The sequence below is a fragment of the Neoarius graeffei genome, chromosome 10 (genome assembly GCF_027579695.1).
Source record: "Neoarius graeffei isolate fNeoGra1 chromosome 10, fNeoGra1.pri, whole genome shotgun sequence".
NCBI lineage: Eukaryota > Metazoa > Chordata > Actinopteri > Siluriformes > Ariidae > Neoarius > Neoarius graeffei.
In genome coordinates, this window is record NC_083578.1 from 53,944,916 (window position 1) to 53,970,953 (window position 26,038).

Sequence of the window (26,038 nt, forward strand, 5' to 3'; positions counted from 1 at the left end):
CCAGAAGGGTTACAACAGCAGCAGAACACATCAGATTCCACTCTTATCAGTGAATCTGAGGAATACAGAAGTCTGAGGCTACAGTGAGCTCCCTGAAACCTGACAGTTGATGATTTGAAAAACATTGCCTGTTCTTTTTCCAATCTGCCCACTTTCCACTGGCCTGTGCATGAAAATACCAGACCAGCAGTTTCTGAAATGCATAAACCAGCCCACCTGACACCAGCAACCATGTCATGGTTAAAGTCACTGAGATCACATTTTTCCCCATTCTAATATGAACATGAAGCTCTTGACCTGTATCTGTATGATTGTATTCATTGTGCTCACACGATTGGCTGATTGGATAATCACATAATTGCAGGTGTACAGGTATTCCTAATAAAGTGGTAATGAGTGCATCCAGTAATACTTCACATTTGTTCCATATTTAGAAATGCTGGTCATGTGTTTCTGACATAAACATTCAGAAACATTAAAGGATATATGCAGTACTGTGCAAAATTCTTACATTTTGCCTCAAATGTTATGTCTTCTCAATTAATAAAATAGCAAAGTTTAGCTTTGAGACAGAGGAAATATCTGACAGGCCACCTGAAAAAATAATCAAGGTTGTGTAAGACCTGCAGACAGAAGCAAGTGAGAAGGTCAAAAGGCAGCAGAAGAACCATGGAAAGTTCTCCAAGCAGTTCATATTGTGGTTACACCAAAAATTATTATCTCCACCAACTTTGTTGGAGGAGGTTTTCACCTCCATTTATTTGTTTGCTTGCCTGTTCCCAACCTAACTCAAAAAGTAGTGAATGGATTCTGATGAAACTTGGAGGAAAGGTGAGCCATGGGCTAAGGAACAATTTATTAGATTTTGATGAAAATACAGATATGTATGTGGATCCAGGATTTTTTTTTGTCTATTTCCAATGCAACTCAAAAAGTAGTGAGCAGTTTTTGATGAAATTTGGTGTACAGCTTTAGCATTATCTTAGGTTCACATGATTTGATTTTGATCTTGATAATATGTGGCTTGGTGGAGGTATGCACTCTACCATGCGTCCTTCTAGTTTTTATTTTGTTTCTACTGTTTAGTGATCTTTGTAACTTTTTCATTTCACTGTTTTTGATTTACAGAATTTCTTTACCTATGCATAAGAATTGGTACATTGTACTGTATATTTTTATCTAAAAATATAATTTTGAGGAACCAATGAAGAAAAATGAATTAAGGTCAAAGTTAGGTTTATCCTGTAAGCCACTGATAGCAGCTTGTTTTGGCAGATTCTTTGTGTGATAAATATTTGAGCTGTAGATAAGAAAGTACATGCTTATCTAAGCATGTGACTTCAAACACCTTTACACAAAAGTTTTCTTTATACCATTCTTTCGTAATTTGTCATGTCTTCAGCCATGAATAAGCAAAACGATAAGGATCAGTCTGGAGCCTTCAGTAGACAGTGAAGTGAGTCTTCAGGGACAGTGCTCGCACACAGCAGAGGTGAGACAGCAGTGTGGATATAGAGTTTCAGGAGAAATAAACTACTTGTTCTCTTCACATCAGTCCCTGTAACTGTTTTCTCTCCTTTGTCTTTTTGTCAATTAATGAGAAATCCACAGTGTTAGAATAAATTACACTCACCAGCCATTTTATTAGGAACATACATCTGCTGTTCTATGCAATTATCTAATCAGCCAATCCCTTGACAGCAGCACAGTGCATAAAATCATACAGATACAAACCAGTAGTTAGGATGCAGTGCTGCAGCACAGCAACCTATGGGCTCCCCTAGGGGAGCCCATAGGTTGCAGTGCAAAGCACTGCAACTATTGTTCTTCTACGTGTTTCTTCTTCTTCTTCCGTATTCTTCTTCTTCTTCCTCCTACGCAAATTTTGATTTCGAATAACTCAATAACCGTACGTCGCACACAGACAAACAATATATCAAAACGTGCGGCTCGATCGGACTCGCTATGCTATTACTTTTCTCTACAGAATACGATTTTTTCGCGACGTAGTTGCGAAAAAATCGTCGAAAAACCTCCCATTCATTTCTATGGAATTAATTGAAAAAAAAGCACTTTTTAAACTTTTTTCAAACGTCCTCTGCTCTGGCATGCTTTAACCTAGAGACGTGATTCAAACTCTAAAACGTAGGAAAACTTCTCCTCTGTGGATCTGGAATTCAACTTTTCTGCTAGGTTCTACACTTTCAGATCAGTCCCGGCTCAACCGCCATGTGGGTTCTGGGAGAAAATCCGGCTTTTGAATGGGTGTCTATTGCGTTACACACCAGTGAAGCTCGTTAACTTAGAGTGGAGAGAGGTTGAAAATAAAGCTCAAACTTTCTCGCTTAAACTGTATTTTCAGCCACAAATTTCACTCTACAGACATGATTTTCTCAAAAGTAGTAGGAAAACTTGTCCTGATTCACACAATGTGTCTACCTAAATGATAGGATTTACAGTTTTTGAATGACAAGCGTCAAACTGAGGACAGGGCAGCTGACATGCCTCATTGACACCCATTATAAACGTGAGAGAAAAGTCACTCGTTTTTAAATCACTCTAGTGTCGTTATTTTTAACACAACAGACAAAAAAATACATCATTTTATTCAGTAGACCCTTCTAGCGCTCACTGTGAAAGAATTTTGTGAATAGCTGCTTCCGTTGTCGAGTTATTTGTCATTGTTCGAGGCCTGGTCCTTCATAAAAAACAGTAGAAAACTCCATACCTTGTGTGTCTTAGCTCATTGACACCCATTATAAAAGTGACAGAAAAGTCTCTCAGTTTTAACACTACAGACAAAAAATTACATCCGTCTATTCAGGAGACCCTTCTAGCGCTCACTGTGAAAGAATTTTGTGAATTTCTTTTTTTTGTAAAAAAAAAAAACAGCCTCGGTCGGCATGACACTTCACCTTAGCCACCCACTTTATTAGGAACACTTCTGTTCGTACATACAAACTACAAACACTCTTCTTAGAGTTTAGAGTTTATTTTATTTTTAAAAGGGACAGTGCACAAATTAAACATTATCCTTGTGGTAAGGACAGATGTCTGTCCCAGGTACAGACAACTAGCAGTACATGCTAATTTCCGCCTGTAGTCACTTTTTGTTTATACTCTTGAATAGCTCTTCTTCATGACGGCTGCTGTCTCAAGCACACACATAATCATTGCATTGAAACATCACTGCAGGTCACACATTCACGGCCAGCAAACATGCGTGACCGAATTGCTTCGCGCACTGCATCCTCTCACAATTTCCCCCGGGGAATTATCCGGTCTAGTTTCAGTTACTTTTCACTTCAAACATCAGAATGGAAAAAATTGTGATCTCTGTGACTTTCATCATGGCATGGCTGCTGGTGCCAGATGGACTGGTTTGAGTATTTCAGAAACTGCTGATCTCCTGGGGTTTTCACACACAACAGTCTCAAGTGTTTACACATAATGGTGCGAAAAACAAACAAACAAAAAACACTGAGTGAGCGACAGTTCTGTTGGTGGAAACACCTTGTTGATAAGAGAGATCAGAGGAAAATGGCCAGATTGAGTCAAGCTGCCAGGAAGGATATAGCAACTCATAGCAACTCTTTACAACCATGGTGAGCAGAAAAGCATCTCAGCATGCAACAGCAGAAGACCACATTGAGTTCCACTCCTGCCAACCAAGAACAGGAATCTTAGAGTCAAGAACAAGTTCCTATTAAAGTGGCCGGTGAGTGTATGTCTCTAGCAGGCTTATACAATGACATATTATTGTTTAAGACATTCCAGTGGAATTAACCAGACATAAAACCTGGAACGTGGGTGCATTCATTTTTTTAGCTGTAATGTAATATCTGCTAACTGTTAAACAGGATAGCAAAGTTCTTCATTCACATTCAAGTGCAATTACTCTTTTAAATAAAACCTCTGTTAAAAGTTAAAATACCACTTCAAATTCTTCACTCAATTTAAAGATGAGTATAAACCCTTAAATTTATGAAAACTATGGATGCAAATGTACAAGAACAATTCTCAAAAGAAAAAGATGTCCAAGTCATATAATAAGTTGATTTTAGTTAGTGATGGTAAATTGATGTTACTTTCACCAAGGAACCAAGGAGTGTGGGAAAACATTTGCAAAGGATAACTAACAACAGTTTTATTCTGAATTTCTCAAATGTTAGAGAAATGATAATAGCTCTGATGATACAAAAAGCTAATAGCTAGCCATCACAATACAAACAGCCATGAGAAATACAACATGTACTGTATGCAGCAACAGATGTGTTGTACATGCCCTATACATAATGCCCTACAGTAATGGGCATTATGTGTCTTCTTTTTTTTTAAAGATTTTTTAATTATTATTTTAATTTTAATTTTTTTATTATTATTTTTAATTTAGAGCAATTCATTGAAGCTGTCTGATGCTAACAAGTTACCTTGATGATGAGCAGAGACTTTCTTTCTTTTTCTTTATTTTGTATATATAGTAAGTATAGCTTAATACTTAAAAACAGACTTAAATAGAGGAACAAAGTACAGTTGCTGTTAACTTCTCTGCTGCTAAAGCTTACAAACCTTGACTAATGATACCCAAGGGACTGAAAGGTATCCAAGATAAGAAGCTCTATTAATGGCATTTCGATGACATGACCAAAATTTACACTTTCACCCCAAGATACTTTTTGGACCCTAAAACCCATTTGCATTTATAAGTCATTACAAGCCAGAAGAAAGGATTTATGTTGTTTACATTCAGTCTCATAATTCTTTTTCTGTTCCTAACCAGACAAAAGCTGCAAAGCCTTTGCCTTAAATTATTTCATCTCTAAACTGGCTTAGTCCCATAATCCCCCAACCTTATTCCAGCGATTCAATCTAGCATCTCTTATCCTCTAACGACTGGTAACTTCAGTCTTTTCCTGCTTCTGTTTGTTTGGCTAATTTAGACTTGTTCCAATTGTGCAGCTTAATTTAATCATTTCCATTCTGGAATAATGTCATAGTTGGTCAATAGTGTGTCAGAATGGTGGTCGAGTTGATTAAAATGTCAGATGACCAGCAATGAGCTGCCACTGTGATCCAGGGCACAAGAAAATGCAATGGAAGAGCCAGTAATAAATGTTAATAAATTGGACATTGCCATAACACACAAATACCATGTAAAAACTTCCAAGGAATATTTGATTTTGAAATGTGTTTAGAGTATTTACAGCCCATATGGAAAAGATGTAGATAAATCTTATAAAATTTGTATGTTCTTTGTCTGAAACTTGTACGTAAAGCATACCAGATATAAGATCCTTAGTAAATTTGAACAAAATGAAACTTGTATGATTTGCGTATTTATCAGAACAATACAGTTGTGCTCATAAGTTTACATACCCTGGCAGAATCTATGATTCTTTGACTATTTTTCAGAGAATATGAATGATAACACAAAAACATCTTTTCCACTCATGCTTAGTGGTTGGGTGAAACCATTTATTGTCAAACGACTGTGTTTTCTCTTTTTAAATCATAATGACAACAGAAACTACCCAAATGACCCTGATCAAAAGTTCACATACCCTGGTGATTTTGGCCTGATAACATGCACAGAAGTTGACACAAATGGGTTTGAATGGCTACTAAAGGTAGCATCCTCACCTGTGATCTGTTTGCTTGTAATCAGTGTGTGTGCATAAAAGCTGAGTGAGTTTCTGGGATCCAGACAGACTATTGCATCTTTCATCCAACCACTGATGTTTCTGGATTCTGAGTCATGGGGAAAGCAAAAAATTGTCAACGGATCTACGGGAAAAGGTAGTTGAACTGTATAAAACAGGAAATGGAATTGATAATGCCAGTCAGCAGTGTTCAAACTGTGATTAACAAATGGAAAATCAGGGGCTCTGTTAAAACCAAACCACGGTCAGGTAGACCAACAAATATTTATGCCAAACAGCACAGAGACAAGCCTCAAAACTTCTGGAACAAGGTAATTTGGAGTAATGAGACCAAAATTGAACTTTTTGGCCACAACCATAAACGTTACATTTGGAGAGGTGTCAACAAGGCCAATGATGAAAGGAACACCATTCCTACTGTAAAGCACGGAGGTGGATCACTGATGTTTTGGGGATGTGTGAGCTACAAAGGCACAGGAAACTTGGTCACAGTTGAAGGATGTTAGGGTTTTGCTGGGATTCGAACCTGGTTCGTTGGTGTGATAATCCAGCAAACCCCCACTAGGCCACCAGGGGGATGACTCAAATGCAGAGGCGTGAGGCGGAAGTAGAAAAAGAATCAAAAGGTTTATTTAAACTATATACACTATATACAGGGCAAAACAAAAGACAAAAAAAACCCAAAGAGTATAATCCAAAAGAAAAGCAAAGTGCAAAAATTCAAAAGCTAAGAAGATCAAAAAACACAGTACAAAGGAAACTGGAGATAAACATAACAGCACAAAGACTCCGTGACAAGAGGACTGAACTCAGGGGTATAAATAGACAAACTAATTAAGGACACAGGTGAAGATAATTAGGCAATTAACACAAACACAAGACACAGGAACAGTGGCGGCCTCTAGAGGCCAAAATAAACACGACATGAAAAGGAAATAACAGCGGCCTCTAGAGGCCAAAACAGTCCTAGTCCTAACAGGACCCCCCCCTCTAGGAGCGTCTCCTGACGTTCCCAGGGCGATCCGGATGGGCCGAATGGAAGTCCCGACATAGTTCTTTATCAAGGACATCCCGAGCAGGAACCCAGCAGCGCTCCTCAGGACCATAGCCCTCCCAGTCCACCAGATATTGCAACCCGCCGCGGACCCGGCGGGAGTCAAGCAGGCGATTCACAGTGAACACAGTCTGCCCCTGGAAGATGCGGGGGGGTGGGGGGTTCCTAGGGGCAGGGGCATACGTAGACGTCAGTACGGGCCGTAACAGGGAAACATGGAAAGTGGGGTTGATCCTCAGAGTCCGGGGCAACTGGAGCCGGTAGGAGACAGGGTTCACCCTGCGCACCACCTTGAAGGGGCCAATGTAGCGAGGAGCAAGCTTGCGGTTCTCCACCCGCAGTGGAAGGTCCTTAGTGGACAGCCAAACACGCTGCCCAGGGCGGAAAGCGTGTGCAGGTCTTCTATGGCGGTTGGCCTGAGTCTGGTTGGTTCTGGAGGTCTGTATGAGGGTCTTCCTGACCTTGCTCCAGGTCTTGCGACACCGTCTCACATATTGGTTGACCGAGGGCACCCCCGCGTCCTCCTCCTGGTCCGGGAACAGAGGTGGCTGGAACCCGAATTGGCACTGGAATGGCGACAGCTTGGTGGCCGATGACTGCAGGGTGTTGTGGGCGTACTCCGCCCATGGCAGCCAGGTGCTCCACGATGTCGGGTTATCCATAGCCAGGCCTCGCAGGGTGGTTTCCAGGTCCTGGTTGAGCCTCTCCGTCTGACCATTGGACTGTGGGTGAAACCCAGAGGAGAGGCTGGCAGTGGCTCCGATGACCTTGCAGAACCCGTGCCACACTCGGGAGGAGAACTGGGGCCCTCGGTCTGAGACGATGTCCTGTGGAAGACCAAAGACTCGGAAGACATGATTAAACAAAAGTTTCGCAGTTTCAAGAGCAGAGGGGAGTTTGCACAGTGGTATGAAGCGGCAGGCCTTGGAGAATCTGTCAACTAAGACCAAAATGACCGTGTTACCTTGTGACTCAGGGAGACCCGTGATAAAGTCGACTGCCACGTGGGACCAGGGACGCCGGGGAATGGTCAGAGGATGCAGGAGACCCTGGGGACGCTGTCGTGGGTTCTTGGTTCTGGTGCAAACCTCACAGGACAGGACAAATGACCTTACTTCCTTCTCCATGTTAGGCCACCAGAAGCGTCTTTTCAGGAAGTCCAGGGTCCTCCGAGCTCCCGGGTGGGCGGTGAGAGGGGAAGAGTGACCCCACTGGAGAACCTTGGCCCGGGCTTGATGTGGGACGTACAAGAGGCCTGGTGGCCCCGTCCCAGGACCGGGGTCCTGGCGTTGGGCTCGTCGGACAGCCTCCTCAATACCCCAGCGGACAGGGGCCACAATCCGGGACACAGGGATAATAGGCCCGACTTCATTCTCCCTGTTAGTGGCAGAGAACAGTCTGGACAGTGCATCAGGTTTGGTGTTCTTGGAGCCGGGGCGGTATGAGAGGGTGAAGTCAAACCGACTGAAAAACAGGGCCCACCTAGCCTGTCGAGGGTTCAGTCTCTTGGCTTGCTGGAGGTACTCCAGGTTCTTGTGGTCAGTCCAAACCAGGAATGGATGTTGTGCTCCCTCCAGCCAGTGCCTCCACTCCTCAAGGGCCAGTTTGACCGCTAGCAGTTCTCGATCCCCCACATCGTACCGGGACTCAGCAGGACTCAGGCGGTGGGAGAAGTAAGCGCAGGGGTGCAGCTTTCCTTCCGAACGTTGAGAGAGCACCGCGCCGACACCACTGTCCGAGGCGTCCACCTCCACGATGAATGGTTGGGAGGTGTCCGGGAGAACCAGAATGGGTGCCGTGCAGAAGCGGTCCTTGAGGTCTTTGAACGCCTTTTCTGCCTGAGGAGACCAGCCATAAGATCCACCTGTCCCTTTGGTGAGGTCTGACATGGGTGCTGCCACAGAACTGAAGTTCCTGATGAACTTGCGGTAGAAGTTAGCGAATCCTAAGAACCGCTGAACCTCCTTAACGGACTTGGGAGTAGGCCAATCCCGGACGGCCAGGGTCTTGGCAGGGTCCATTTGGAGTTGGCCTGTCCGTACAATAAATCCCAGAAAGGAGACCTCGGGAACATGAAATTCGCATTTCTGGGCCTTGGCGAACAGATTGTTCTGTAGCAGCCTCTGGAGAACCTGGCGGACATGGTGGCGGTGCTCCTGCATGGTCTTGGAAAAGATAAGGATGTCGTCGAGGTAGACAAAAACATATAGGTTAATCATGTCCCTTAAGACGTCGTTGATTAGGGCCTGAAAAACAGCTGGTGCGTTGGTGAGTCCGAAGGGCATCACCTGGTATTCGTAGTGCCCAGACGGGGTGTTAAAGGCAGTCTTCCACTCGTCTCCCTGTCGGATACGGATGAGGTGGTATGCGTTCCGTAGGTCCAACTTGGTGAAGACGGTGGCGCCTTGGAGCAGGTCGAAAGCTGTGGACATCAGCGGAAGGGGATATCGGTTGCGCACAGTGATCTTATTCAGGCCCCTGTAATCAATACATGGTCGGAGCCCCCCATCCTTCTTGCCGACAAAGAAGAAGCCGGCTCCAGCAGGTGAAGTGGAGGGTCGAATAAACCCAGAGACCAGGGCATCTTTGAGGTATTCCTCCATGGCCTTGCGTTCTGGCTGAGAGAGTGAAAACAGTCTGCCACGAGGAGGGGTAGTCCCAGGGAGCAAGTCGATGGCACAGTCGTAGGCCCGGTGCGGAGGAAGAACGGCGGCCCTGCTCTTGCTGAATACCTCCTTGAGATCCCAGTACTCTGTGGGAACTTGAGATAACTCGGTGAGATCAGGGGGCTCGGCAGGAGACACAGGAGAGCTAGAGAGCAGACAAGAGGCATGGCATGCAGGGCCCCATTCCACAACCTGGCTTGTTACCCAGTCTATGCGAGGGTTGTGGCGAGTAAGCCAAGGAAGGCCTAGAATCACTGGGAACTCAGGTGAAGGAATCAGGTGCAGGGATATTTCTTCCTTGTGACCTTGAGACTGGAGGAAGACTGGAGAAGTAACTTGAGTGACTCTTCCATCACCTAACGCTTGGCCATCGAGGGCAGACACAGACAGAGGGACTTCAAGAGGTGCAGTAGGTATATTGATGCTTTGGGCGAAGTGAATATCCATAAAGTTCCCAGCCGCCCCTGAGTCTATCAAAGCTTGACAAGAGTGGACAGACTCACCCCAGGAGATGGAGACCGGGATGTAGATTCCTTGGCCAGGGAGTCCGGGAGAGAGGGTAGGCCCCGTCACAACCCTCCCTCGGCTGGACGGGGCGGTCCTTTTCCCAAGAGTTCGGGACATGATGCTCGGAAGTGACCAGGCTTGCCACAGTAGATGCAGCACTTGTCCCTCCTTCTGCGCTCCCTCTCAGATGCGGAGAGGCGAGTACGACCCACTTGCATGGGTTCTGGACAGTCACTGAAGGAGGTAGACGGTCTCCAGGTAGAGGTAGGGAGGCTGGGGGGGCTCAAGGCTTGGTGGCGTTCTCTCATCCTGTTGTCCAGACGAATAGCATGTGAGATGAGGGTTTCGAGGTCACTTGGGCATCCAATAGAGGCCAGACCGTCCTTGATGGGGTCAGACAGACCATGGTGAAAGGCTGACACCAGGGCAGTCTCGTTCCATCCACTTACTGCTGCGAGTGTTCGGAACGAGATGGCGTAATCTGCGACGCTTCCTCCTTGCCGGATGGACATGAGCTTTCGGGCTGCGTCGGTACTGATGTCTGCCTGATCGAAGACCCGAAGCATCTCTTCAGAAAACAGCTGGAAATCAAAGCACTCAGGTCCCTGTCTTTGCCAGATAGCAGTAGCCCAGGCTCGCGCCTTACCAGCTAATAAGGTGATCACAAAGGCAATCTTGCGGCGATCCGTAGTGTAGGTGGTAGGCTGAAGCTCAAAGGTGAGTTGACACTGGGTAAGGAACTCTCGGCACTCACTGTGCTTGCCGTCATACCTCTGTGGTGCAGGAAGGCTGGGTTCGCGAGGTGAAGAAGGCAGCATTGCAGGAGGCACTGGAGCAGGAGTGGGAGCTGGATCAGGAGCAGGAACTGGATCAGGAGCAGGAGATGCAGGCAGAGATGTCAGCTGTGCCAGGGTTTTCCCAATTTGCTGAAGCAGTTCCTCGTGGCGAGCGAGGGCCTCACGTTGGCTGGTGAGCGTACGTCCATGAGCGTCCATGGTCGCTCCGAAGCGTGTCAAAGCTGCCATAATTCCCTGAAGGTTGGCCGGGTAGACAGTTGAAGCAGCCTCTGCTGAGTCGGTCATGACGGAGTCTTTCTGTTAGGGTTTTGCTGGGATTCGAACCTGGTTCGTTGGTGTGATAATCCAGCAAACCCCCACTAGGCCACCAGGGGGATGACTCAAATGCAGAGGCGTGAGGCGGAAGTAGAAAAAGAATCAAAAGGTTTATTTAAACTATATACACTATATACAGGGCAAAACAAAAGACAAAAAAAACCCAAAGAGTATAATCCAAAAGAAAAGCAAAGTGCAAAAATTCAAAAGCTAAGAAGATCAAAAAACACAGTACAAAGGAAACTGGAGATAAACATAACAGCACAAAGACTCCGTGACAAGAGGACTGAACTCAGGGGTATAAATAGACAAACTAATTAAGGACACAGGTGAAGATAATTAGGCAATTAACACAAACACAAGACACAGGAACAGTGGCGGCCTCTAGAGGCCAAAATAAACACGACATGAAAAGGAAATAACAGCGGCCTCTAGAGGCCAAAACAGTCCTAGTCCTAACAAAGGAAAGATGAATGCAGCATGTTATCAGCAAATACTGGAGGCAAATTTGCACTCATCAGCCCGGAAGCTGCGCATGGGACGTACTTGGACGTTCCAACATGACGATCCAAAACACAAGGCCAAGTCGACCTGTCATTGGCTACAGCAGAACAAAGTGAAGGTTCTGGAGTGGCCATCTCAGTCCCCTGACCTCAATATCATCGAGCCACTCTGGGGAGATCTCAGACATGCAGTTCATGCAAGACAGCCAGGAATTTACAGGAACTGGAGGCTTTTTGCCAAGAAGAATGGGCAGCTTTACCATCTGAGAAAATAAAGAGCCTCATCCACAACTACCACAAAAGACTTCAGGCTGTCATTGATGTTAGAGGGGGCAATACACAGTATTAAGAACTGAGGTATGTAAACTTTTGATCAGGGTCATTTGGATGTTTTTTGTTGTCATTATGATTTAAAAATAGAAAACACAGTTGTTTATCAATAAATGGCTTCACCCAACCACTAACCATGAGTGGAGAAAAAAGTTTTTGTGTCTCATCTCATTATCTCTAGCCGCTTTATCCTTCTACAGGGTCGCAGGCAAGCTGGAGCCTATCCCAGCTGACTACGGGCGAAAGGCAGGGTACACCCTGGACAAGTCGCCAGGTCATCACAGGGCTGACACATAGACACAGACAACCATTCACACTCACACCTATGGTCAATTTAGAGTCACCAGTTAACCTAACCTGCATGTCTTTGGACTGTGGGGGAAACCGGAGCACCCGGAGGAAACCCACGCGGACACGGGGAGAACATGCAAACTCCACACAGAAAGGCCCTTGCCGGCCCCGGGGCTCGAACCCAGGACCTTCTTGCTGTGAGGCGACAGCGCTAACCACTACACCACCATGCCGCCCAAGTTTTTGTGTTATCATTCATCTCATCTCATCTCATCTCATTATCTCTAGCCGCTTTATCCTTCTACAGGGTCGCAGGCAAGCTGGAGCCTATCCCAGCTGACTACGGGCGAAAGGCAGGGTACACCCTGGACAAGTCGCCAGGTCATCACAGGGCTGACACATAGACACAGACAACCATTCACACTCACACCTACGGTCAATTTAGAGTCACCAGTTAACCTAACCTGCATGTTTTTGGACTGTGGGGGAAACCGGAGCACCCGGAGGAAACCCACGCGGACACGGGGAGAACATGCAAACTCCACACAGAAAGGCCCTCGCCGGCCCCGGGGCTCGAACCCAGGACCTTCTTGCTGTGAGGCGACAGCGCTAACCACTACACCACCATGCCGCCCAAGTTTTTGTGTTATCATTCATATTCTCTGAAAAAAGGCCAAGAAAGCAAAAATTCTGCCAGGGTATGTAAACTTATGAGCACAACTGTATATGACAGTAATGCAAAAGTGGCCACTTTCAAGAGTAAATCATATTCCTTATATGATGCACAATACATGAAACATAAACTGAAGGTGATGGAAAGTTATATTTTTTATAAGTTTCTTCTATTTCTTTTCCATATGGGAGACCTACAGTAAAATGATTAAAACAGAAAAAAGCATGTGGTAGACTGCTTATGATATAAAATATCATTGATACACAGTTAATCTATGTAATTATCTTACTAAATCCAGTTATTATGGCTTTGCATCTTGTGCATCAGTTAGAGACAAACAATTCAATCACACTACGTTTTTGCTGTCAGTCACCCAACCAATGTCAACAAAAACACTTTTTTTCCACCACAAGTAAGGCTCTCTCATTGACTGTAATGTAACCTGCCAGAGATTGAAGGTCTAAATATCAATTTAAGTATCTAAATTGTCATTCTGGACATTTATTAATAGAGATGGCAGACAAAACCAATGTACATAGCAAATGGCAGTACAAACAACGCACCAGGCAGCAGGACAGGATGTCCTTTTTTTAAAAAATATATATTTAAAAATAAATTTGTGTCACACTGATATTCACAAGTTTGCCTGATGCTTGTATTTCAGATTACTACAGAACTGTGTTTAATTAAACAATTTACCTCATTGTATTATCAAATATACCAGACCTCACTATACTTGGTTTTGTAATTATATTTCTATCTTCTCCATATTGATTTAATTGTTGTTCTATTCAGCATGATAAGGCTGAGAAGACCAGGACTGTTTAATTTCCAGGTCAGCAGCATCGGGATAAAGGATAGTGGTGTAAGCTGCAGAGCATGAGGGTAAAGAAGAGTATTGGCATGGCAGGGGCTTTGCCTAAACTCTTGGAAACCTTCAACACTCTTGAGAGTATCTGTTGTAAAATGCACACTGTACAGATAACATGTTAGGTATGCATTCCCCAAAGCAGTGTAAATACATAATATGCATGATGCAGGCAAAGATTCCTCCCAACACTGACAGCATTATATTTGCAATTTTTTCTTTTTTTGCTGCTGTTTTATATACAAAGGAGAGAATAGTTTCAGCGTAGTAAAACAAACATTTACAGATGGGTGAGAAATTCAAGTCAGGTCAGGAGACCTGCTACTGGTATCCTGTAATCCAGTACTACCTGCTGCAGGGTTGTGTAGTCAGCAACTTAACCGTCTCCCCACTGATTCCTTGGAGTATGGGGAGAAGGGTGACTGGACACTCTGATGGATGGAATTAAATACAAGATCCATCTAAATGGTATCATCTCTGGAGAGCCAACAATGACCATCCAGCAACTCCTTTGAGTTGATTGCAAAGTGGCACCCCTTTAACTATTTTAGACTTTAGTTTCTCAGTGAAGTACCTACTGCCCTTTAAGGGCTAAGGCATGCTCAATCTGAACCTGAGAAATTTAAGGGATTTAAAAAAAACACACAAAAAAACCCCACCAACAACCCATTGCTTAGTCTGTTTTTTGGGCCACCATAAGCCCCCAGGACAGCTTGAATGCACAATGGCATAGCTTGTACACGCCTCTGGAACTGTACTGAAGGGATGAACAACATCTTTCCAAAATATATTCCCTCAGTTGGTGTTTTGATGATGGTTAAGCGCTGCCTAACATTTCAGTCCATAGGTGTTCAGCAGGGTTCCGATAGTGACTGATTTACTTCATTTTCATACTCATCAGTGAACCCTAGTGCACTGTAGATGAGAGCACTGTTATCTTGAAAGAGACCACTCCAATCAGGATTGAAATATTTCAAAATAAGATAAAGACAATTTTGTATTGATTTGCAGTTCTAATGGGACAAGTTGACCCAAGGCATACCAGTAAAATAGCATACAGCATAATGAAGGCCCATTGGTTCTTCTTTCGACACCTGTCCATACATTCAGCTCATAATTACAGGCTTTATCTACATTCTGTGAGATATGTATTTGAATAAGTCACTGTGATTGGTCTATTGCTGAAATTAGCATACAGTATAAGGGAGTATGTCACACAAGATGCATTTGAATAACATGACTGTCACACAGGGTATGTCCCAAACCACATTTTCAAGATTCAAGAATCAAGAGAGCTTTATTGTCAATACGTCCATATACAGTGCATTAAAATAACATTTACCTCAGACTCCCCATGGTGCATTTATAGAGAAAATAGATTATAAAATAAGGTATATAGATAACTATCTATAGCAATCTAAGTAGACATTTGCTATCTAAACATCTAGCTATCTAAGTACAATAAACAGCATAAATGACAAGACAAAGACAGGTGCAAAGGGACATTGTACATTTGTGTGCAAATGTTCATTTTAGGGCAAAAATACAAGGGAATGCAGTTCAGTTTGAAGAGTTCAAGTTTTACCAGGATATTAAAACAAGACAAGACAAGTGTGAAGTGACATTGTGCAAATGGGTAGTGTAGTTCAAATGGATCAGAAGTGGACTGTAGTGTCAGTTTGAACTGTTTGGTTTCTGTCAGTTCTTCGGGGGTAACAGTAAGTTGAAGACTCTGCCTGGGGGAAGAAGCTGTTGTAGTGTCTGGCAGTGATGGTTCGAATGCTACAGTACCTTCTGCCAGATGATTTTATAATTCTAGATACAGTCATGGGGAAAACAAAGTACACCTTTCTTCAATTCTATGTTTTTATTTAATAGGGCTTGAATAACAAATGTGTAGTCCAACTTCAATAACAAACAAATAACCTCAGGTGACAAAACATGGCAAAACACATTTCAATATGTAGTCATTTCCTCTTCAAAAAGTAAACTAACATTCAGAAACTAGGTGGGAATACACTACCGTTCAAAAGTTTGGGGTCACTTTGAAATTTCCTTATTTTTGAAAGAAAAGCACTGTTCTTTTCAATGAAGATCACTTTAAACTAATCAGAAATACACTCTATACATTGCTAATGTGGTAAATGACTATTCTAGCTGCAAATGTCTGGTTTTTGGTGCAATATCTACATAGGTGTATAGAGGCCCCTTTCCAGCAACTATCACTCCAGTGTTCTAATGGTACAATGTGTTTGCTCATTGCCTCAGAAGGCTAATGGATGATTAGAAAACCCTTGTACAATCATGTTAGCACAGCTGAAAACAGTTTAGCTCTTTAGAGAAGCTATAAAACTGACCTTCCTTTGAGCAGATTGAGTTTCTGGAGCATCACATTTGTGGGGTCGATTAAATGCTCAAAATGGCCAGAAAAATGTCTTGACTATATTTTCTATTCATTTTACAACTTATGGTGGTAAATAAAAGTGTGACTTTTCATGGAAAACACAAAATTGTCTGGGTGACCCCAAACTTTTGAACAGTAGTGTAAATAAGTACACTATTCCTATTTCCACAATCATTAAGTGGGTAATCAGCAGCCAGGTGTTACTAATGAAATGCACAAAAAGTCTGAATACCTCTATCAAAGCAGAGTTTTTGCAGTTTGGTGTTCTAGAGCAGCCTTTCTCAACCAGGGTGCCGTGGCACACTGGGGTGCCGTCTGGCTTTGTTAGGGGTGCCGTCAAAAAATTATATATTCTAATATTGAAATAAATAAAATGAATTAAAATTCCAAAAAACAATAGTTACACTAATGCAGATCATCGCCGCCTCATGCATCATCAAAATTTGTCTCACAGCCCCCTTTCCCATGTCACAACGTCACTGCCAGGGTCAGCGTGACTGCGTATATTTTATATGGGGGTGCCTTGAGAATTTGCATACTTCTGAAGGGTGCCGTGACTGAAAAAAGGTTGAGAAACGCTGTTCTAGAGACTCATGTGTGTGTCTGCATCATGCCAAGAAGAAAGGACAGCCATTACCTCAGAGAAGCAATTGTTGCTGCTCATCAATCTTATGGGTGATAAGGGCATCTCCAAACAATTTGAAATGAACCATTCTACAGTAAGAACTGTTTATGAAATTGTGTTATGCCTGATGTAAAGACTCTCGTCTCTGCGAGCCTACCACACAGATTTAATATTTTTCATTTTTAGGGCATACCTAACAACCTGTGTTTTCTTTCTCTCTCTCTCTCTCTCTCTCTCTCTCCCCCCCCCAATCTGTCCCTCTGAGTTACATGTTGATCCTGGGATTGAGATGCTGGCCTCTTCTGCCCCTCGGACCTGCTTGATCCATCCTGGTGCCCTGTGTCTGGTTGGAGTTTTATCGCACCGCTCCTGTGAAGGACGGCCCCATGAGGACAGTTGAGGGTTATACCTGTTAAAACTGTTAATATTATAGTCAGGCTGTCTGTTGTTGCCCAAATGAGGATGGGTTCCCTTTTGAGTCTGGTTCCTCTCGAGGTTTCTTCCTCATGTCGTCTGAGGGAGTTTTTCCTTGCCACCGTCGCCACAGGCTTGCTCATTGGGGATAGATTAGGGATAAAATTAGCTCATGTTTTAAGTCGTTCAAATTCTGTAAAGCTGATTTGCGACAATGTTTATTGTTAAAAGCGCTATACAAATAAACCTGATTTGATTTGATTTGATTTGATTTGATTTGATAAATGGAGAGCCTTCAAAACATTTGCAAACCTTCTAAGGAGTGGGTGTCCCAGCAAATTCAGTCCAAGGTCATATCATTTAATGCTCAAAGATTTACAGAAAAAAATCAAATCACATCCTGTGACCTACAGGCCTATAAGTATACATTAAATGTTTATGCTCATGGCAACACAGTCAGAAAACGGCTGAACAAGTATAGCTTTCATGGAAGTTGGCTAGGGGGAAAAACCCTTCCCTCCAAAAAGAATATTGCAACACCATTTTGGTTTGGAAACTTTTATCTGAACAAACTACAAAAGTTCTGGAACAATGTCCTTTTGACTGATGAGACCAAGGTAGAAAGTTTGGTCATCATGCACAGTGCCATGTTTGGCAAAAACAAACACATTGTATCACCACAAGTATGGTGTCAAGCAAGGTGGAGGCAGGTTGATAATTTGGGCCTTTTTTGCAGCAGGAAAATTGCAGTCACTGACTGCAATGATGTATGCCATTTTATACTAAAATATACTTGAGATAAATGTGAGGCCATCTGTCCAGCAGCTTAAGCTGGGCTGAAATTGGGTCATGCAGCAGGATAATGATCCCACGCACATCAGCAATTTGACATCTGAATACCCGAAGAAGAAAACAAAATCAAGGTGTTGTAATGGCCAAGGCAAAATCCAGACCCCACTGAGATGCTGTGGTGGAAGCTTAAAGCATATATGCAGAGCCATGGCCTCACTTTCGTTTATAAATGCCTTGAGACCTCAAGTATGGCACAGGAATAGTTTTAAGCGTTAACAATAAATCTAATATAATCATTTTTACGATTAAAGTGATTTATATAGGTAGTGGTCTGCGTGAATGACCTTGACGTCCGTAACGTCATAGCAGGAAGTCTATCAGCGCCATTTTCGCTATACTAAAACACAGAGCTGACCGCAACTCCTATCCTACATTTTGAGCTAATTTATCGCCATGCCACGTAGATGTGTTGCTGGCCGGTGCAGCAACATGACAGAAGCTGGATTTACATTGCATTCATGGCACAAAAATGTTCAAACTGCAAAGATTTGGACGCATTTTGTGAGAAGTTCATGGGCACATTGGGCAGCTATGAAGTGGTCTCTCCTCTGCACATTTTACTGAAGACTCATACGAAACCTCTGATCTGTTGAGGAGCATTGGCTATAAGCCCGTATTGAAAGAGGGTGCAGTATCAACAATTAAAGCAAAAGAAAACTACAAGAAAAGGAAAGTATTTATTTATTTATTAAAGGAAAGTGAGTTCAGTTGCACCAGTCCTCCCAGAGTGAGCCGAGAGTTGTTGCTAAAACCTGGGACAGAATGGAAAGGGACATATCGCTCGGGCAGTGACCTCCCTGCGGTTGTTGCTAAAACCAGTGACATTCCATTCCGTCCCGGGTTTTAGTAATTGCCTGAGCCGAGCAGTAATGGCGGAATACACAGTATGAAGAAAACAGTGAATGAGTGGACCAGCTGTCTTATTTCTAAACTGGATATTGCTGCCATCTCGCCCTTACGTGGAAGAAGTGAATGAACGGAGAACTGAACAAACAACTGAAAGTCAGATTGTTTCAAAAACAATTGGCCACAAGATCGGCCTTCAAGAAGCAAGAACACAGATGGGTAAGCTCCAACTCTCATTTGGATAAAAAAACATGTTGTTTACCTGCATTTAGATAAATACATGTAACTTGTACTGTGTGTTTAAGTTACCGTCTCGTCTCGTCTTCTTCCGCTTAACCGGGGCCAGGTCGCGGAGGCAGCAGTCTGAGCATGGAAGCCCAAACTTCCCTTTCCCCAGACACCTCGGCCAGCTCCTCGGGAAGAACCGAGAGACATAGTCCCTCCAGCATGTCCTGGGTCTTCCCCGGGGCCTCCTCCCAGGGGGACATGCCTGGAACACCTCCCCAGGGAGGCGTCCAGGAGGCATCCGAAAGAGATGCCTGAGCCACCTCAGCTGATTCCTCTTGATGTGGAGGAGCAGCGGCTCTACTCTGAGCTCCTCCCGAGTGACTGTGCTTCTCACCCTATCTCTAAGGGAGCGCCCAGCCACCCTGCGAAGGAAACTCATTTCGGCCGCTTGTATCTGCGATCTTGTTCTTTCAGTCATTACCCAAAGCTCATGACCATAGGTAAGAGTTGGAACGTAGATCGACCAGTGTAATGGAAATTTCTAATAAACACTTCAGAATGCTAGCAGTCGTCTTTTCAGTTTATTTATTATAGTAAATCATACAAGGAATAAAAGATAGGAAAGAAAGAAAATTAAAGCAGAACATCACCTCTAGTGATGTGAGAGTACGCGCACGCTCTCTGAGTTGTGTTCTAGTGGCTGCTATCTATTATACTCTAAAGGCTTGCATCTTCACGTGATTGGCTCAAGATTTTCTATGAAGCTATTATACTCTTACTGCTTGCATCTTGACGTGATTGGCTCAAGATTTTCTATGAAGCTTTGTTAAAGCGTGCACCTGGCGTGCAGGTGGATGCGTAGTTATGAGAACTCAGGCACCCTGCTTATCACCACTGAGGTCAGGAAAGGTAGTTACATCATGAGAAGATGCAAGCTAGGACGAACTCAAGCACCCTGCTCATTACCACCAAGGCCACAGAAAAGTGATTACAACATAGGAAAAAACATCTTTCTCAGTATATTAGGCCACTTGAGCTCAACACACAGAAACACAGAGAATAGGAATGTTCATCCATTAAAATTCCCTCACAACCGGTAAATCGAGAGCTTCACCTTTTGGCTCAGCTCCTTCTTCACCACGACGGACTGGTAAAGCGACTGCATCACTGCGGAGGCCTCACCGATCCGCTTGTCGATCTCATGCTCTATCCTTCCCTCACTCGTGAACAAGATCCTGAGGTACTTAAACTCCTCCACTTGAGGCAGGACTTCTCCACCAACCTGGAGAGGGCAAGCCACCCTTTTCTGGTCGAGAACCATGGCCTCGGACTTGGAGGTGCTGATTCTCATCCCAGCCGCTTCACACTTGACTGCAAACCGCCCCAGTGCATGCTGAAGGTCCTGGTTTGAAGAAGCCAACAGGACAACATCATCTGCAAAAAGCAGAGATGAAATCCTGTGGTTCCCAAACAGGATTCCTTCTGGCCCCTGGCTGCACCTAGCAATTCTGTCCATAAAGATTATGAACAGAACCGGTGACAAAAGGCAGCCCTGCTGGAGTCCAACATGCACTGGGAACAGGTCTGACTTACTGCCGGCAATGCGAACCAGACTCCTGCTCTGTTCGTACAGGGACTGGACAGCCCTTAGCAAAGAGCCCCGAACCCCATACTCCTGAAGCACCCCCCACAGAATACCACGAGGGGACACGGTCGAATGCCTTCTCCAAATCCACAAAGCACATGTGGACTGGTTGGGCAAACTCCCATGAACCCTCGAGCACCCTATGAAGGGTATAGAGCTGGTCCAGGGTTCTGCGACCAGGATGAAAACCACATTGTTCCTCCTGGATCTGAGGTTCGACTATTGGCTGAATTCTCCTCTCCAGTACCCTGGAGTAAACCTTCCCTGGGAGGCTGAGAAGTGTGATTCCCCTATAATTGGAGCACACTCTCCGGTCCCCTTTCTTAAAAAGAGGGACCACTGCCCCAGTCTGCCACTCCAGAGGCACTGTCCCTGACCGCCATGCAATGTTGCAGAGGCGTGTCACCCAAGACAGCCCCACAACATCCAGAGACTTGAGATACTCGGGGCGGATCTCATCCACCCCCGGTGCCTTGCCACCAGGGAGCTTGCTAACCACCTCAGTGACTTCGGCTTGGGTAATGGACAAGTCCACCTCTGAGTCATCAGCCTCCGCTTCCTCAATGGAAGACGTGACAGTGGGATTGAGGAGATCCTCGAAGTATTCCTTCCACCGCCCGACAATATCCCCAGTCGAGGTCAACAGCTCCCCACCCGCACTAGGGGAAGTCATGGCCTAATGGTTAGAGAAACAGCTTTGGGACCAAAAGGTTGCTGGTTCAATTCCCCAGACTAGCAGGATTGACTTAAGTGCCCTTGAGCAAGGCACCTAACCCCCAACCGCTCTGGCAAGAGTGGTGGCGTACCTTGTGTCTGATTAGCCAAAGAAAAACTGATGATGTGATCATCAGTTCAGGCATTGAACCTGACCAACTGAACTGAACCCACACTGTAAACAGTGTTGGCAGAGTACTGCTTCCCCCTCCTGAGGCGCTGGATGGTTTGCCAGAATTTCTTTGAGGCCGACTGATAATCCTCCTCCATGGCCTCACCGAACTCCTCCCAGTTCCGAGTTTTTGCCTCCGCAACTGCCCGAGCTGCAGCACACCTGGCCTGACGATACCCATCAGCTGCCTCCTGAGTCCTGGAGGCCAACATAGCCCGATAGGACTCCTTCTTCAGCTTGACAGCATCCCTTACTTCCGGTGTCCACCACCGGGTTCGGGGATTGCCGCCACGACAGGCACCGGAGACCTTGCGGCTACAGCTCCGAACAGCCGCGTCAACAATGGAGGCAGAGAACATGGTCCACTCAGACTCAATGTCCCCCGCCTCCCTCGGAAGCTGGGAGAAGCTCTCCCGGAGGTGGGAGTTAAAGACCTCCCTGACAGAGTGCTCGGCCAGACGTTCCCAGCAGACCCTCACCATACGTTTGAACCTGCCAGGTCTGTCTGGCTTCCTCCTCCGCCAGCGGATCCAACTCACCACCAGGTGGTGATCAGTTGACAGCTCAGCCCCTCCCTTCACCCGAGTGTCCAAGACATAGGGCCGGAGATCCAATGAAACGACAACAAAGTCGATCATCGACCTCCGACCTAAGGTGTCCTGGTGCCACGTGCACTTATGGACACCCCTATGCTCGAACATGATGTTCATTATGGACAAACTGTGACTAGCACAGAAGTCCAATAACAAAACACCACTCGGGTTCAGATCGGGGAGGCCGTTCCTCCCAATCACGCCCCTTCAGGTGTCACTGTCATCGCCCACGTGAGCGTTGAAGTCCCCCAGTAGAACAATGGAGTCCCCAGTCTGAGCACCTCTCAGTACCTCTCCCAGGGACTCCAAGAAGGCCGGATACTCTATGCTGCTATTCAGCCCATAGGCACAAACAACAGCAAGAGCCCTCTCCTCGATCCTAAGGCACAGAGAGGCGACCCTCTCGTTCACTGGGGTAAACTCCAAAACATGGCGGCTGAGCTGGGGAGCTATAAGCAAGCCCAAACCAGCCCGCTGCCGTTCACCATGGGCAACTCCAGAGAAGTGGAGAGTCCAGCCCCTCTCGAGGAGCTGGGTTCCAGAGCCCAAGCTATGCGTGGAGGTGAGTCCGACTATCTCTAGCCGGTACCTCTCAACCTCCTGCACAAGCTCCGGCTCTTTCCCTCCCAGCAAAGTGACATTCCATGTCCCAACAGCTAGCCGCTGTGTCCGGGGATCAGGTTGTCGAGGCCCCTGCCTTCGACTGCCACCCAGTCCACACTGCACCGGCCCCCTACGGCTACCTCTGTGGGTGGTGAACCCACAGGAGGTCGGGCCCATGTCACCGCTTCGGGCTGAGCCCAGCCGGGCCCCGTGGGCAAAGGCCCGGCCACCAAGCGCTCGCATATGAGCCCCAACCCCGGGCCTGGCTCCAGGGTGGGGCCCCGGCTGTGCCATACTGGGCGACGTCACGGTCCTTAGATTGTTATCCATATGGGGTTTTGGTGAACTGCTCTTAGCCTGGCCTGTCACCTAGGGCCTGTCTACCTTGGGCGACCCTAACAGGGGCGTAATGCCCCCGACAACATAGCTCCTAGGATCATTCAAGCACACAAACCCCTCCACCACAATAAGGTGGCAGTTCTAGGAGGGGGTTTAAGTTTCTGGTATAAGATTATTTAATTTGCTTCAGAATGTGATTGTCTCAGTTCATCTGATTATGTACAGTAATTAGCCTTTTACATTTTATCAGTGAAAATGCATGCATGTACATGTATGTTGCATAAGTTATAACACCTATCCTGTTTTAATAAGAGTCAACCCACAATCAGTGAAGTCAAATCAGTCTTAGTTGAGCAAGTCAGTAATGGTATTTCTTACTTTAACCATAAATTTTTATTTATATGACTTTGGTCTATAGCTGTAAAAGGCCTCGGCCCTAAAACCGGTTACCGCTGTGACATCACACACTCAGGCATGGCTAGCTCAGCGGGGCAGCTCGAATGCCAACTTTGTGGTCGATTTTAACTCTCAAAAATACATATTTTTTATTCCCATTTATGCAGCATACAAGAGTCAAGGATGGAGATACTATCCACTCAGAAATGTATTTAAAAATAAAGGTTCTGCGTATCTGCTTTAAGAGAACTGTACATAAATGAATGCCCTCAAACATCAATGAACTTAAGAAATGCTTTAAGGAATAGTGGGCCAAAATTTCTCCAAATAGATGTGAGAGATTGATAAATCCTACAGAAAATACACACTTAGGATATGCTTTATGAATGCTAATAACGAGTGAGGAGTCTCACTAAAAACAAGTGGTTAGTTGGAGAGGCAGAAAAATGCACTCTATAGGGACCTTTCACTGACGTCACAGATTTTTTTGTTTATCATGTCTGCCATATTGCCAGGCAAACCAAGAAACATGGTCACGACTGTTAATAATGAAAATCGAGACGACTGCAGTCAGTACAATCTCTTTGAAATAATTTAAATTTTACTATTATCCAAGCAGATCGTGTTACATTGAAAAGCTGAAACATGCAGACATGACAGATCAATTTAATTTACCCTCAAACATATTTATTTATTATTTATTCTGTCCACTGCTCTGATATATATGTAAGTGCTCATTGCTCACTTGTGTGCACATGCACAAAAATACATGTGTACATGTAACAAAAATAAAGGCTTCTTTTTCTTAATTTACCCACAAATGTATTTATTCCACTTGAAAAGTGTATGGCAAACCAGCTACTGGATTTGGGACACTATGACATCCTGAACTATTTAGTATTTGGGACTTCTAAATACACCAGAGATGCTAAAGGCATACAAAAGTACAGTTGCCTACTATTGAGACAGGTTTTGTACATGCTGGAATGTTATGGGAAATTCCTGGTGAAGAAAAATACCTTATTTTGACAAAGGTAAGCTCAAATGCATACTTCTAATAGTAATAAACAAGCAAGGGCCAGGATCTTGGAGACCCCTCCTAGAACTGCCACCTTATTGTGGTGGAGGGGTTTGTGTGCTTGAATGATCCTAGGAGCTATGTTGTCGGGGGCATTATGCCCCTGGTAGGGTTTCCCAAGGCAGACAGGTCCTAGGTGACAGGCCAGACCAAGAGCAGTTCACCAAAAACCCCCTATGGAGAAAAAATCCAGGACCGTGACGTCGCCCGGTAGGACGCAGCCGGGGCCCCACCCTGGAGCCAGGCCCAGGGTTGGGGCTCGTATGCGAGCGCTTGGTGGCCGGGCCTTTGCCCATGGGGCCCGGCCGGGCTCAGCCCGAAGAGGTGACGTGGGCCCGACCTCCTGTGGGTTCACCACCCACAGAGGTAGCAGTAGGGGTTTGGTGCAATGTGGATTGGGTGGCAGTCGAAGGCAGGGGCCTCGACGACCTGATCCCCGGACACAGCGGCTGGCTGTTGGGACATGGAATGTCACTTCGCTGGGGGGGAAGGAGCCTGAGCTTGTGCGGGAGGTTGAGAGGTACCGGCTAGAGATAGTCGGGCTCACCTCCACGCATAGCTTGGGCTCTGGAACCCAGCTCCTCGAGAGGGGCTGGACTTTCCACTTCTCTGGAGTCGCCCGTGGTGAGCGGCGGCGGGCTGGTGTGGGCTTGCTTATAGCTCCCCAGCTCAGCCGCCATGTGCTGGAGTTTACCCCAGTGAACGAGAGGGTCGCCTCTCTGCGCCTTCGGATTGGGGAGAGGGCTCTTGCTGTTGTTTGTGCCTACGGGCCAAATAGCAGTATAGAGTATCCAGCCTTCTTGGAGTCCCTGGGAGAGGTACTGAGGGGTGCTCAGACTGGGGACTCCATTGTGCTACTGGGGGACTTCAATGCTCACGTGGGCGACAACAGTGACACCTGGAGGGGCGTGGTTGGGAGGAACGGCCTCCCCGATCTGAACCCGAGTGGTGTTTTGTTATTGGACTTCTGTGCTAGTCACGGTTTGTCCATAACGAACACCATGTTCGAGCATAGGGGTGTCCATAAGTGCACGTGGCACCAGGACACCTTAGGTCGGAGGTCGATGATCGACTTTGTAGTCGTTTCATCTGATCTCCGGCCCTATGTCTTGGACACTCGGGTGAAGAGAGGGGCTGAGCTGTCAACTGATCACCACCTGGTGGTGAGTTGGATCCGCTGGCGGAGGAGGAAGCTGGACAGACCTGGCAGGCCTAAACGTATGGTGAGGGTCTGCTGGGAACGTCTGGCCGAGCACTCTGTTGGGGAGGTCTTTAACTCCCACCTCCGGGAGAGCTTTTCCCAGCTTCCGAGGGAGGCGGGGGACATTGAGTCTGAGTGGACCATGTTCTCTACCTCCATTGTGGACGCAGCTGTTCAGAGCTGTGGCCGCAAGGTCTCCGGTGCCTGTCGTGGCGGCAATCCCCGAACCCGGTGGTGGACACCGGAAGTAAGGGATGCCGTCAA